Below are 12,951 nucleotides of genomic sequence, written 5' to 3' on the forward strand. Positions count from 1 at the left end.
TAAACCATTATGTAAAGGAAAGGACATTTTGTTCAACAAATGATGCTGAGAAAACAAGTCCACATTTATACCAGTAAGATTAAATCTTTATCACAATCCATGTAAAAAAATTAAATAAAAATAGATTCAAGACATAAAAATAAGTGTTAAAACTTTAGTGGTTTCTCATGGTTTTTATTTATGTGGGGTCAGTACTACCATGAACACCTTTAGACACACAAACTAGAAATCTTAGAAGAGATAGATACGTTCCTAGACACACATGCCCTCACAAGACTGAGCCAGGAAGACTTTGATTTCCTAAACAGACCAATAACAAGCTCATTGAATCAGTAATACATAACTTGCTAATCAAAAAGAGCCCTGGACCTTATGAATTTATAGTCAAATTCTACCATATGTACAAGAAGAGCTAATACAATTCCTACAGAAACTATCCCAAAAAATTGAGGAGGAGAGCATCCTCCCCCACTCATTCTATGAGGCCAGCATTATCTTGACACGAAAATCTGGAAGAGACACAATAAATATAGAAATCTTTAAGCCAATGTTCTTGATGAACATCTATACAAAAGTTCTCACCAAAATATTTGCGATCCGGATCCACCAGCAAATAAAAAATATAGTCCATCATGATCAAGTAGGCTGCCTCCTTAGGATGCAAGTTTTGTTTAGCATATGCAAATCAATTAATGTAATTTATCACATAAACAGGACTAAAAACAAAAACACATGATTATCTCAATAGACGCATAATATAATAAGAGCCATCTATAACAAGCCCAAAGACAACATTCTGCTGAATGGGCAAAAGCTGGGAGCATTCCCTTTGAAAACCAGCTCAACCAAGAATCCCCTCTGATCATTTCTATTCAATATAGTATTGGAAGTCTTGACCAGAGCAAACGGGCAAGACAAAAAGTAAAGAGCATCCAAATAGGAAGAGAGAAAGTCAAACTATCTCTGTTTGCAGATAACATAATTCTATATCTAGAAAACCCTGTTGTTTCAACTCCAAAGCTTCTTCAGTCAATAAACAACTTCAACAAAGTTTCAAGATACAAAATCAATGTGCAAAAATTACTACCATTTCTCTACACCAAAGATAGCAACACTGACAGCCAAATCAGAAAGACCATCCCATTCACAATTGCCACAAAATAGTAAAATATCTGGGAATACAACTAAGCAGGGAGGCAAAAGAGCTGTACAATGAAAATTACAAAACACTGCTCAGGCTGGGCGTGGTGGCTCAGGCCTGTAATCCCAGCACTTTGGGAGGCCGAGGAGGATGGATCACGAGGTCAGGAGTTCAAGATCAGCCTGGCCAACTTAGTGAAACCTCATCTCTACTAAAAATACAAAATATTAGCTGCACGTGGTGGCAGGCACCTAGGTGTAATCCCTGCTCTTCAGGAGGCTGAGGCAGGAGAATGGCTTAATCCTGGGAGGTGGATGTTGCAGTGAGATGAGATTGTGCCATTGCACTCCAGCCTGGGTGACACAGTGAGACTCCTTCTCAAAAAAAAAAAAATTAGCCTGGCATGGTGGCAAGCACCTGTAGTCCCAGCTACTCAGGAGGCTGAGGCAGGAGAACGCCATGAACCCGGGAAGCAGAGCTTGCAGTGAACTGAGATTATGCCACTGCACTCCAGCCCGGGCAACAGAGTGAGACTCCATTTCAAAAACAAAACAAACAAACAAACAAAAAATACTGCTCAAAGAAATCAGAGACGACACAAGCAAATGGAAAAACATCCCATGCTCATGGATAGGAGGATCCAATATGACTAAAATGGCTATACTGCCCAAAGCAATTTACAGATTCAACGCTATTCCTATTAAACTACCAATGAAATTCTTTACAGAGCTAGACAAAACTATTATAAAATTCATATAAAACCAAAAAAGAGCACAAATAGACAAGTCAAAAGAACAAAGCTTGAGGTATCATGTTACCTGACTTCAAACTATACTACAAGGCTACAGTAAGAAAAACAGCATGATACTGATAAAAACAGGCACATAGAGAAATTGAATAGAATAGAGAGCCCAGAAATAAATACGGCTGCACATCTGTGACCATGTGATCGTCAACAAAGCTGACAAAAGGAGCAATAAGGAAAAGATTATTTATTCAATAAATGATGTTGGGACAACTAGTTAGCCATATGTGGAAGATTGAAATTGGATCCCTTCTTTACACCATATACAAATAAATAAATAAACTCAACATTGATTGAAGGCTTAAATATAAAACCTAAAAGTATAAAAACCCTAGAGGACAATCCAGGCAATACAATCCTGGACAAAGGAATGGGCAAAGATTTCATGACAAAAATCAATAGCAAGAAAAGCAAATACTGACAAGCAGGATCTAATTAAGCAAAAGAGCTTTTGCATAGCAGAAAAAAAGAGAACTATCAACAGAGTAAATAGAGAACCTAGTGAGTGGAAGGAAACATTTGCAAACTATGCATCTGAAAAAGATCTACTATCCAGCATCTATAAGGAACTTAAATTTACAAAGAAAGAAACAACCTCATTAAAATGTGGGCAAAGGACATGAACAGACACTTTTCAAAAGAAAACATACCTATGGCCAACAAATGTATGAAAAAAATCTCAGCATCACTGATCATTGGAGAAATGAAAATTAAAACCACAATGAGATGGCTGGGTGTGGTGGCTCAGGCTTGTAATCCTAGCACATTGGGAAACCAAGGCAGGCAGATCACGAAGTCAAGAGATCAAGACCATCCTGGCCAACATGGCGAAACTCCGTCTCTACTAAAAATACAAAAAGTGTCTGGGTGTGGTGGTGCACACCTGTGATTCCAGCTACTGGGGAGGCTGAGGCTAGAGAATCACTTGAACCCAGGAGGCGAAGGTTGCAATGAGCCAAGATGGTGCCACTGCACTCCAACATGGTGATAGAGTGAGACTCCGTCTGAAAAAAGGAAAAAGAAATAACAATGAGATACCATCTCACACTAGTCAGAATGGCTGTAGTTAAAGAGTCAAACAATAAATACTGGTGAGGTTGTAGAGAAAAGGGAACTTAAACACTGTTGGTGGAAGTGTAAATTGGTTCAATTGCTGTCAAAAGCAGTTGGGCAATTCCTCAAAGAGCTAAACGCAGAACTACCATTCAATAGATCTCTCAATTCCATTACTGTGTATATTCCTGGAGAAATATGAATTATTCTACCATAAAGAAACATGCATGCAAATGCTCACTGCAGCCCTATTCACAATAGCAAAGACATGGTCTCAACCTAAATACTATCAGTAACAGATTAGATAAAGAAAATGTGCCATATATACATTATGGAATACTAGCAGCAATAACAAAAGAGATTATGTTTATTGTGGCATCATGAATGAAGCTGGAGGCTATTATTCTTAGCAAACTAACACAGGAACAGAAAATCAAATACCATGTGTTCTCAGTTGTAAGTGGGAGCTAAATGATAAGAACTTAGAAACTCAAAGAGAAAAACAACAGACATTGGGGTCCATTTGAAATTAGAAGATGGGAGGATGGAGTGAAGTAGAAAACATTGCTATTGGGGACTGGGCTTAATACCTGAGTGATGAAATCATCTGTACAGCAAACCCCTGTGACATGTGTTTACCTATGTAACAGACCTTCCCTTATACCCCCAAACCTACTATAAAAGTTTTCAAAAGTTAAACCTTAAAAGTTCTTAGGAAAAAGCATAAGCAAATATTTTATAACATTAAATTTGGTGATAGTCTCTTGACTGTGACACCAAAAGCATAGGCCACAAAATATTAAAGAGATAAATTGGACTTGATTAAAATGTGAAACTTTTCTGTTCTTTTGATATGAAAACACACTGTTGTTCGTGTTTTTTGATCCAAAAAAACCCTTCTCTACTAAAATTTGGCACAAAAAGCATAAACAACAGAGTGAAGAGACAACCAGTGAGTGGGAGAAAAGATTTGCAAATCATGTATCTGACTAGGTACATAAGGCATAATATAGTAAGCAGAAGACATAAAGAACTCCTAAAACTTAACAATAAAACAAAACAACTACAATATTTATAAAAGGGCAGAGGACATGAATCTATATTGGGTCAATAAGTCTACAGAAAAATGCTCAGTATCACCAGTCATTAGGGACATGCAAATCAAAACCAGAACGAGATATCATGTTACAGCTATTATGATGGACATATAAAAAACAAAATAACAAAAATGAAAAGGAACAAGTACTGCCTAGGATGTGGAGAAACTGGAACCCTGGTGCATGTCTGGTGAGAATATAAAATGGTTTATCAACTGTGACAAATAGTTTGGCAGTTCATCAGAAAGTTCTCCATAGAATTACCATATGTTCCAGCAACAGGTGGAACAGTTCCATGTGTTCCAACTACAGGTGTGTTCAAAATAATCAAATGCAAGGACTTAAGCTGCAACCTCTGCCTCTGGGGCTTAAGCAATTCTCATCCCTCAGTCTCCCGAATGGTTGAGACTACAAACATGCACCACCATGCCCAGCTAATTTTTGAGTTTTTAGTAGAGGCAGGGTTTTACCATGTTGCCCAGGGTGGTCTCTAACTCCTGAGCTTAAGTGATCTGCCCCCTTCAGTCTCCCAAAGTTTTGGAATTACAGGTGTGAGCCACCATGCCTGACTTCTGTTATTCAATCTAAGAACAGCTCGCTGGGCATGGTGGCTCACACCTGTAATCCCAGCACTTTGGGAGGCCGAGGTGAGTGGATTACCCAAGGTCAGGAATTCGAGACCAGCCTAGCCAACATGGTGAAACCTCATCTCTACTTAAAACACAAAAGAATAGCTGGGTGTGGTGGTACGCACCTGTAATCCCAGCTACTTGGGAGGCTGAGGCAGGAGAATCGTTTGAACCCAGGAGGCAGATGTTGCAGTGAGCTGAGATCAATCCACTGCATTCCAGCCTGGGGGACAAGAGCAAGATTTCATCTCAAAAAAAAAAAACTGCATGCAGAAATGTGTTCAGGTGTTAAAATTTTGTTCACATATGCACTGATACTTTCACACACCAATTTTTATAGCAACATCACTTATAGTACAAAATGTAAAAAGAAATCCAGATATCTTCTAAAGGATAAATAGATAAAGAAAATGTGGTATATACACACAACAAAATATTATTTAGCCTTAAAATGAATGCAGTGTGGTTGGGCATGGTGGCTCATGCTTATAATCTCAGAGCTTTGGGAGGCAAAGATTAGAGGATCTCTTGAGCCTGGGAGTTTGAGGCCAGCCTGAGCAACATAGGAAAATCCCATATCTACAAAAAGTACAAAAATTTGCTGGGCCTGATTGTGTGTGCCTGTAGTCCCAGCCACAGGGTAGGACCATGTGAGTCAGAAGGATCACTTAAGCCTGGGGAGGTTGAGGCAGCAATGAGTCAGGATTGCATTGCTGTGCACTCCAGCCTGGAAGACAAAGACAGACTCCATCTCAACAACAACAACAAAAAGCAATGCTGATACATGCTACGACATGGATGAACCTTGAAGTCATGCTATGTAAAATAAGCCATAAAAAAGGATAAATATTTAATGTCAAATTTTATGTGTAGGGGAATGTCATATGAGGCTGGCTGGCCCATTCAAAGCAGAAGCAGATCATCGGGATGTTAGAATACTGGTGGCTTAATTATGTTTACACAGGCAAAGTAGGGAGGCAAGTGCTACTTTGGTACCCATCTACCCCAGTGATTGTTCTGAGCCCTGGGGTTGTTATCTGGTGCCTTCCCAGGCTGAAGGTCTGTGTAGACATAATTCTATGCCTCATCTGGGGAGCAGAAAGCTGCTTGGGGCATAAGGAGCAGCAGTGATGGCCAGGAATAGCTCTGAGGCTTACAAATCTGGCTGTCAGTTACTGTCTTTGCAGAGCTCCACACAGGAGATTGGCAAAAAGGTGTTAATGGGATAACAATCTGTTTCCTCTGGTGAAGGGCAGATGTTTGCGGCTGCCAACAAGGGCCAGCATTGAAATGAGGTAAGTGGAAGAAGAGAAGGTTCCCCAAACCAGCCCAGAGATGGCTGAGAAAGGCCCCCTGTGCAGACACTGCCATGGTAACTCTAAAGGGCTCTGTCCCATATATTAACATATATATATATATCTCTGTCTCTCCACACACGCAGATATAGACATAGATATAGACATTTATTCTATTGCTTCTATTTCTCTGAATAAGTCTAATACAACCTGTAACTAACAAAAGACTGCATAAGTTATTGAAAACATACTAACAAGAAAAGCCCAGAACCAGATGGTTTCACTGATAAATTGTTTTAAACATTAAAAGTTGTAACTCCAATATTTCTCACTCTAAAAATTGCAGTTAGTCAGTGCAATATACCAACTCAGTAGAATGAATTTTAGAAAACAACATGGTCATCTCGATTAATAGAGAAAAAATTTGACATAATCCCAAACACTTTTATTATAAGAGCACTTAATAAACTATATATAGACTAAAACTTCCTCAACATAATAAAAGGTACATATAAAAAACTCAAAAATGCCATTACATGCAATGGTGAAAGACTAAAAACTTTCAGGCCAGAATAATTGAGCAATACAAGAAAAGAAACACTACAATTGGAAAAGTAATAAGCTTATTTCTACCTAGAGATGTTATAATTATATAGATATATAATTAAAATCCTAAGTAATAATAACACTGTTAAGACCAACAATCAAAATCTGCAAAGTTGTAGGATACAAGATCAATACATACACATTCATGGAATAGAATTAAGGGTCAGGAAATAAATCCATACATGTAATTTTTTTAATGTGGACTTGGTAAAGCTGTAGGAGCTGTTGGAAAGAATTTAGTTCCTGTATTTTAGCCCAATTTTTATTTTATTTTATTCATTTATTTATTTATTGAGATGGAGTTTCACTCTTGTTGCCCAGGCTGTAGTGCAATGGCACGATCTCGGCTCACTGCAATCTCCTCCTTTCGAGTTGAAGCTATTCTCCTGCCTTAGCCTCCCGAGTAGCTGGTATTACAGCCTTGCATCACCACGCTCAGCTAATTTTGTATTTTTAGAAGAGACGGGGTTTCACCAACTGTAACCAATCCTTTACCTTGGGTTGCTTTCTCATGAACCTTGTAAAACCCTTCCTTCACGCTGCTCTGGTGGACGACAAATCATGGCTGGGTGCTTTCCATTTCACCAATTACTGTTTGCTAAAATAAACTGGTTAACGTTTTAACAAGGGCTCCCTTTAATTTTTAACGAGAAAGACGGGGCCCCCAACCCGGGCCGCAGCTCCTCCCACACGCACACCAAGTCGGGGTTATGCCCTGATGACCCACCTGGCATTCTTGAACAATCTGGGGAATACTCAGGGCTGTGGGCACAGAGCAGGGCACCATGCAGGGACACGACAAGATGCCACAGGGCGGGACGCATCAGAGTATTCCTTTTTTCTTTCTTTAAAATACAAAATGAGGGAAGTGTTGTGCTCCATACAAAACTCAAAAGGTACAAAAGAGCATGTTGAAAATTTAAGTCTCACTTCCATACCACCACATCCCCAGGCACCCCAGGTTCCTTCTCTTTAGGAAATAATGTTACTGGTTTCCCATATGTCTTTTCAGATTTTTTATGCCTGGACAGTATGTATGTATGTGTGCACATTTTTTTAAGTATATAGTAGTATCTTGTGCACACTATTCTGTACCTTTCATTTTTTCACTTAACATATTTGGAGATTATATAATCTCAGTACAGATCTCCCTGTTTTTTTTTTTTTTTTTTTTTTTTTTTTTTTTTTTTTTTTTTTAGCTGAGATATAGATATCATACAATAAAATTGACTTTATTTAAGTGTATACTCAGAAGCGGGTATGGTGACTTATTCCTGTAATCCCAGCAACTGGGGAGGCTGAGTTGGAGAATCTCTTGAGGCAGGAGTTCAAGATCAGCCTGGGCAACAGAGCAAGAACTTAGACTCTAAAAATAAACATAAGTAAAATTTACAATCCATTGGTTTTAGCTTACTAACTGTCACCACTGTGGGGGAAGCAGTGATGATAAAGGGAAATCCTATACCCTTTAGCCGTCACTCTCTATTCTTTCCTCCTTATCCCCTTGCACTCATGAGTCTACTCTCTGTCTCTATGGACTTGCATATTCTGGATATTTCATATAAATGGGATTATATAATAAAAAAAGAAATTCCAGGAACACCAGAAACAGATTACACTTTTTCTGCTTTATAATTTCAAGTCCTATGAAGGTTTAAAATATAATTCTACAAAAAATTTGACTGAAAAACATTATGTGCAAAAAGTATCATGTTAAATATAAGAAAAGTCTAATTATTTAATGCAGGAATTTTATTTTTCTTATCAGGACCTAATCTTAAAAATTGAAACTCTATATACCAACAGACTCTACTGTAGGGCAGTTTATTGTATGTACTTGTGTTATTGATTCCTTACAAAAAATTTTCCCATAGGAAAATTAGAACATTGCTCAACATATGCTGAATTCCCAATTAGAACCTTATTTCTCACTTATTATTTTATGATTCTGTCTTCTTTAACATGCAGATTACCATGACTGTGTTTACACTTTCTGAATTGTCATATGTCTGTAATTTCCCTGTAATATTAGTTTCAGAAGTTCTACAATAACATGCTTGAGGCCTGACACAATGGCTCACACCTGTAATCCCAGCACTTTGGGAGGCAGAGGCAGATGGATCACAAGGTCAGGAGTTTGAGACCAGCCTGGCCAACATAGTGAAACCCCAACTCTACTAAAAATACAAAAAAAGTTAGCCAGGCTCGGTGTCATGCAACTGTAATCCTAGCTACTCAGGAGGCTGAGGCAGGAGAATTGCTTGAACCCGGGCGGTGGAGGTTGCAGTGAGCCAAGATCATGCCACTGCACACCAACCTGGGCAACAGGGTGAGACTCTGTCTCAAATAAATAAATAAATAAATAAATAGGTAAATAAAATAAAATAACATGCTCGAATGTATATGTTATATATAAATTATATAATTTACTAAGATATTTGTCTTGTATGTTTCATCAACTGTAGGCACAATGTTATTAGCATTTCCTTCCAGTTTGCTCAACTTTTACCTGAATAATAGCACGTTATTCCCAATTTTATGTTAAATATCAATGTTTTATACTGTATTTACTATATATAGTTATTGTATTTAGAAATAGGCCGGGCCCGGTGACTCACGCCTATAATCCCAGCACTTTGGGAGGCCAAGGCAGGTGGATCATGAGGTCAGGAGATCGAGACCATCCTGGCTAACATGGTGAAACCCTGTCTCTACTAAAAATACAAAAAATTAGCCAGTCGTGATGGCGGGCGCCTGTAGTCCCAGCTCCTTGGGAGGCTGAGGCAGGAGAATGGTGTGAACCTAGGAGGTGGAACCTCCTAGGTTCCTCATGGTGTTTCCCAAAATCGGGTTCCCATCTTTATCAACCCTAGAGTGACACTGACTAGCCCAGTGTTTTTTCCTTTTTCACATTTTGGACATATTTCAAGCTCAAAAGTCTTCTTTTTTCCCCTATCTGACAGCCTGACTTGCTGATTTTTTCCACAATCTTTTTTAGTATGACCAGGCTTCCCACAGTTAAAATAAGCTCCAGGAAATAGAGTATTTCCTTTATCCACTCTCAGTCCTGCCATTGCCTGTGCCAACAAGGTAGCTTTTTGCAGATTACCTCTGATACCATCACAGGTCTTGATATAATCAACTAAATATGCTTTCCCTCTGATAGGTCGCAGAGCAGTCTGGCAATCAGGATTAGCATTGTTGAAAGATAATAACTGCAACACTATATCCTCAACAGCTGAATCTGCAATATCTTTTTAAGAGACTCCTGTAACCAAGCTATAAAATCAACGTATGGTTCTCTGGGTCGCTGGTTTATAGCACTAAAGGAATGGTATTGTACCCCACTTGAAGTAATTTTTTCCCAAGCTCTAATGCACCCTGCTCTAAGTTGTTCTATGGCATCATCCTGCATGACCAGTTGTGCATCTAAACCAGCCCAGCCACCAACCCCTAAAAGTTGGTCTGCAGTTATATTAATTTGAGGTTGGACCTGGGCATTGAGAGCAGCCTGAATGGAAGGTTCATCTGCCCACCAAGTTTTAAATCGTAAGAACTGAGCAGGAGTTAGACAAGCTCAAGTAAGAGTGTCCCAGTCAGTAAGAATCATTCAACCGGAAACAGTAACATTCTTTAACAGTCCCATTACAAAAGGAGAATCTGGTCCATACTCACTTGTTGCTTGTTTTAATTCTTTGAGTAATTTAAAAGGAAAAGTCTCAAATGTAGCTGTAATATTTCCCTCTTGATCCAGGGGGTGTATTCTAACAAGGAACTGCCAAGCCTCTAAATCACCCTCTTGTCTAGTTTGCTGAATTCTTGTCTGAATAGAACTAAGAGCTGTCGCTTGAGGCACTGCTTCAACAGTCACTGGGGCAACTACTTTTTGTCCAGTGTCCTCTGCAAAAGAACTATCTGGGGGGCCATTTTCTTCAAAATGATTATGAGGGGGTACAAAAGGGTAGGGATGAACCTCTCCTGCCTTCACTGCTTTAGCTTTAGCTGGCAAATAAACCTGCTGTGTAACCTCTTCTGTTACTTATAATGTATACTCTCCTTCCTTATCATCAGTGTGAAAAAGTTCCAAGGTGGAATGAACCAGACCCCAAACTTTGCCCTATTGTTACCCTGATGCTTCTGAGCTCCCCTTGTTACTCACCACAGGATTGCTCTAAGAGTACCCGGATGTCCTCCAGCTAGTTTTCCGTTCCAACCATTGCTCTGGTGACCCTTTGACCAGGATTTGAGCCTGCATGATGGATGCCACTTGCTGAGACCAGCTCGGCCAGGGAGACCCTAGCCCAGTGGTGCTAGAGGAATTAAAGACACACACACAGAAATATGAAGGTGTGAAGTGGGAAAACAGGGGTCTGACAGCCTTCAGAGCTGAGAGCCCTGAACAGAGATTTACCCACATATTTATTAACAGCAAACCAGTCATTAACATTGTGTCTATAGATATTAAATTAACTAAAGGTATCCCTTATGACAAACAAATGGATGGGCCAAATTAATTGCAGCAGGAACACGCCCTTAAGACACAGATCATTCATGCTATTATTTGTGGCTTAAGAATACCTTTAAGTGGTTTTCAGCCCTAGGCAGGCCAGGTGTTCCTTGCCCTCATTCCCGTAAACCCACAACCTTCCAGCTTGGGTATTAGGGCTGTTATGAACGTGTTACAGTGCTGCAGATATTTTATTTACGGTCAGTATTGGGGCCAGCTTATGGCCAGACTATGGGGGGCTTGCTCCCAACAGTTTTCTTTAAAAAGTTTTTGCCTTAACTGTATCCAAATGATTCAGAATTCATGCTTTTCATGGATGCAGTTAGAGTTGAAAATTGTAGTTATCTAGAATTCTTTTCTATGTTTATTCAGGATTTTATGGGTTAAAGTTTCTCTTCATTATATTTTGTATTTCATATTTCTGTATTTTTTAGAGTGGGCTCCTCACATCAGTTGTGTTTCTAGTTTCTACTTATTTATTATGGTTTTGAATTACAGCATTCAAACCAGAATTTTGGGGGTTAATGTTAATTTTAACTTTGTTTGAAATTTTTTATTTGTGTGTTTCAACTTTTAGGGTAGGCCACCTTACATAAGTTTACTGTTTTTAGTTTTAGCTTATATATTATAATTTTGTATGACAATATTCAACTCTGGACACCTTAAGACAGTGTGGGGCAAAAGCCAGCTACGACTCAGCCCTACATTCTTTGTCAATATAATTGTTTGTTTGCTTCTATAAATATTACCCCTATTTTGTTTATGATTCATATAGTTTTCTTCTTGGTTGGTGGCCAATAATTGATTATGTCTAAGTGAGTAGTCATGGAAATTGTCTTAATTTCAACATCTTTATCTTGTATTATCTTAGTGTGAAAGAAACTTTTGTGGTTTGAAGGCAATTATTCAGAAAGTTTGTAACTCTATGCCTTTTAGGTGTCTTATTTATTTATTTATTTAAGACAGAGTCTTGCTCTGTTGCCCAAAGTGCATTGACACAATCTCAGCACTGCAACCTCCACCTCCCAGGTTAAAGCAATTCTCCTGCTTCAGCCTCCTGAGTAGCTGGAATTAAAGGCATGCTCCACCATGCCTGGCTAATTTTTGTATTTTTAGTAGAGATGGGGCCAGGCTGGTCTTGAATTCTTGACCTCAAGTGATCTGCACACCTCAGCCTCCCAGAGTGCTGGAATTACAGGCATGAGTCACCACGCCCTGCCCTCAGGTGTCATTTTAAATTTTGATTGTGGTAAAAATACATAACATAAAATTTAGAATTTTAAATAAATATTTTTTCTTATACAGTTTAGTCATATTGTGTATTTACATTGTTATATAACATAGTTGTAAAACTTTTTTGAAAACTAAAACTCAATACACATGAAATAAATTAATAATACCCATGTTTTTTACCACCTGGCTCCTGATAAAAGCCATTCCATTTTCTATTTCTAAGATTTTCAATAATTTAGATAGTACATATAAGTGGAATCATAAAGTATCTCTTTTATTGTGGCTAAGTTTACTTAGCATCCTGTCCTCAAGGTTTATCTTTATAGTGGATATTACAAGATTTTCTGCTTTTAAAAGCAGAGTAGTTTTCCATTACTTTTATATTAAAAATCATATTTATTCATTAATTCCATCAGGAAAGTTGGTTTTGTTTTAAAATATTGGCCTTTGTGTTGCAGGAAGTCAGGGACCCCGAACAGAGGGACCAGCTGAAGTCACGGCAGAAGAACATAAATTGAAGAGTTCATGTACATTTATTAGTTCCCCAAATTAACCCTTTTATTATTTCTTATGCCTGTATTTACT

The sequence above is a fragment of the Macaca fascicularis genome, chromosome 10 (genome assembly GCF_037993035.2).
Source record: "Macaca fascicularis isolate 582-1 chromosome 10, T2T-MFA8v1.1".
NCBI classification, from domain to species: Eukaryota; Metazoa; Chordata; class Mammalia; order Primates; family Cercopithecidae; genus Macaca; species Macaca fascicularis.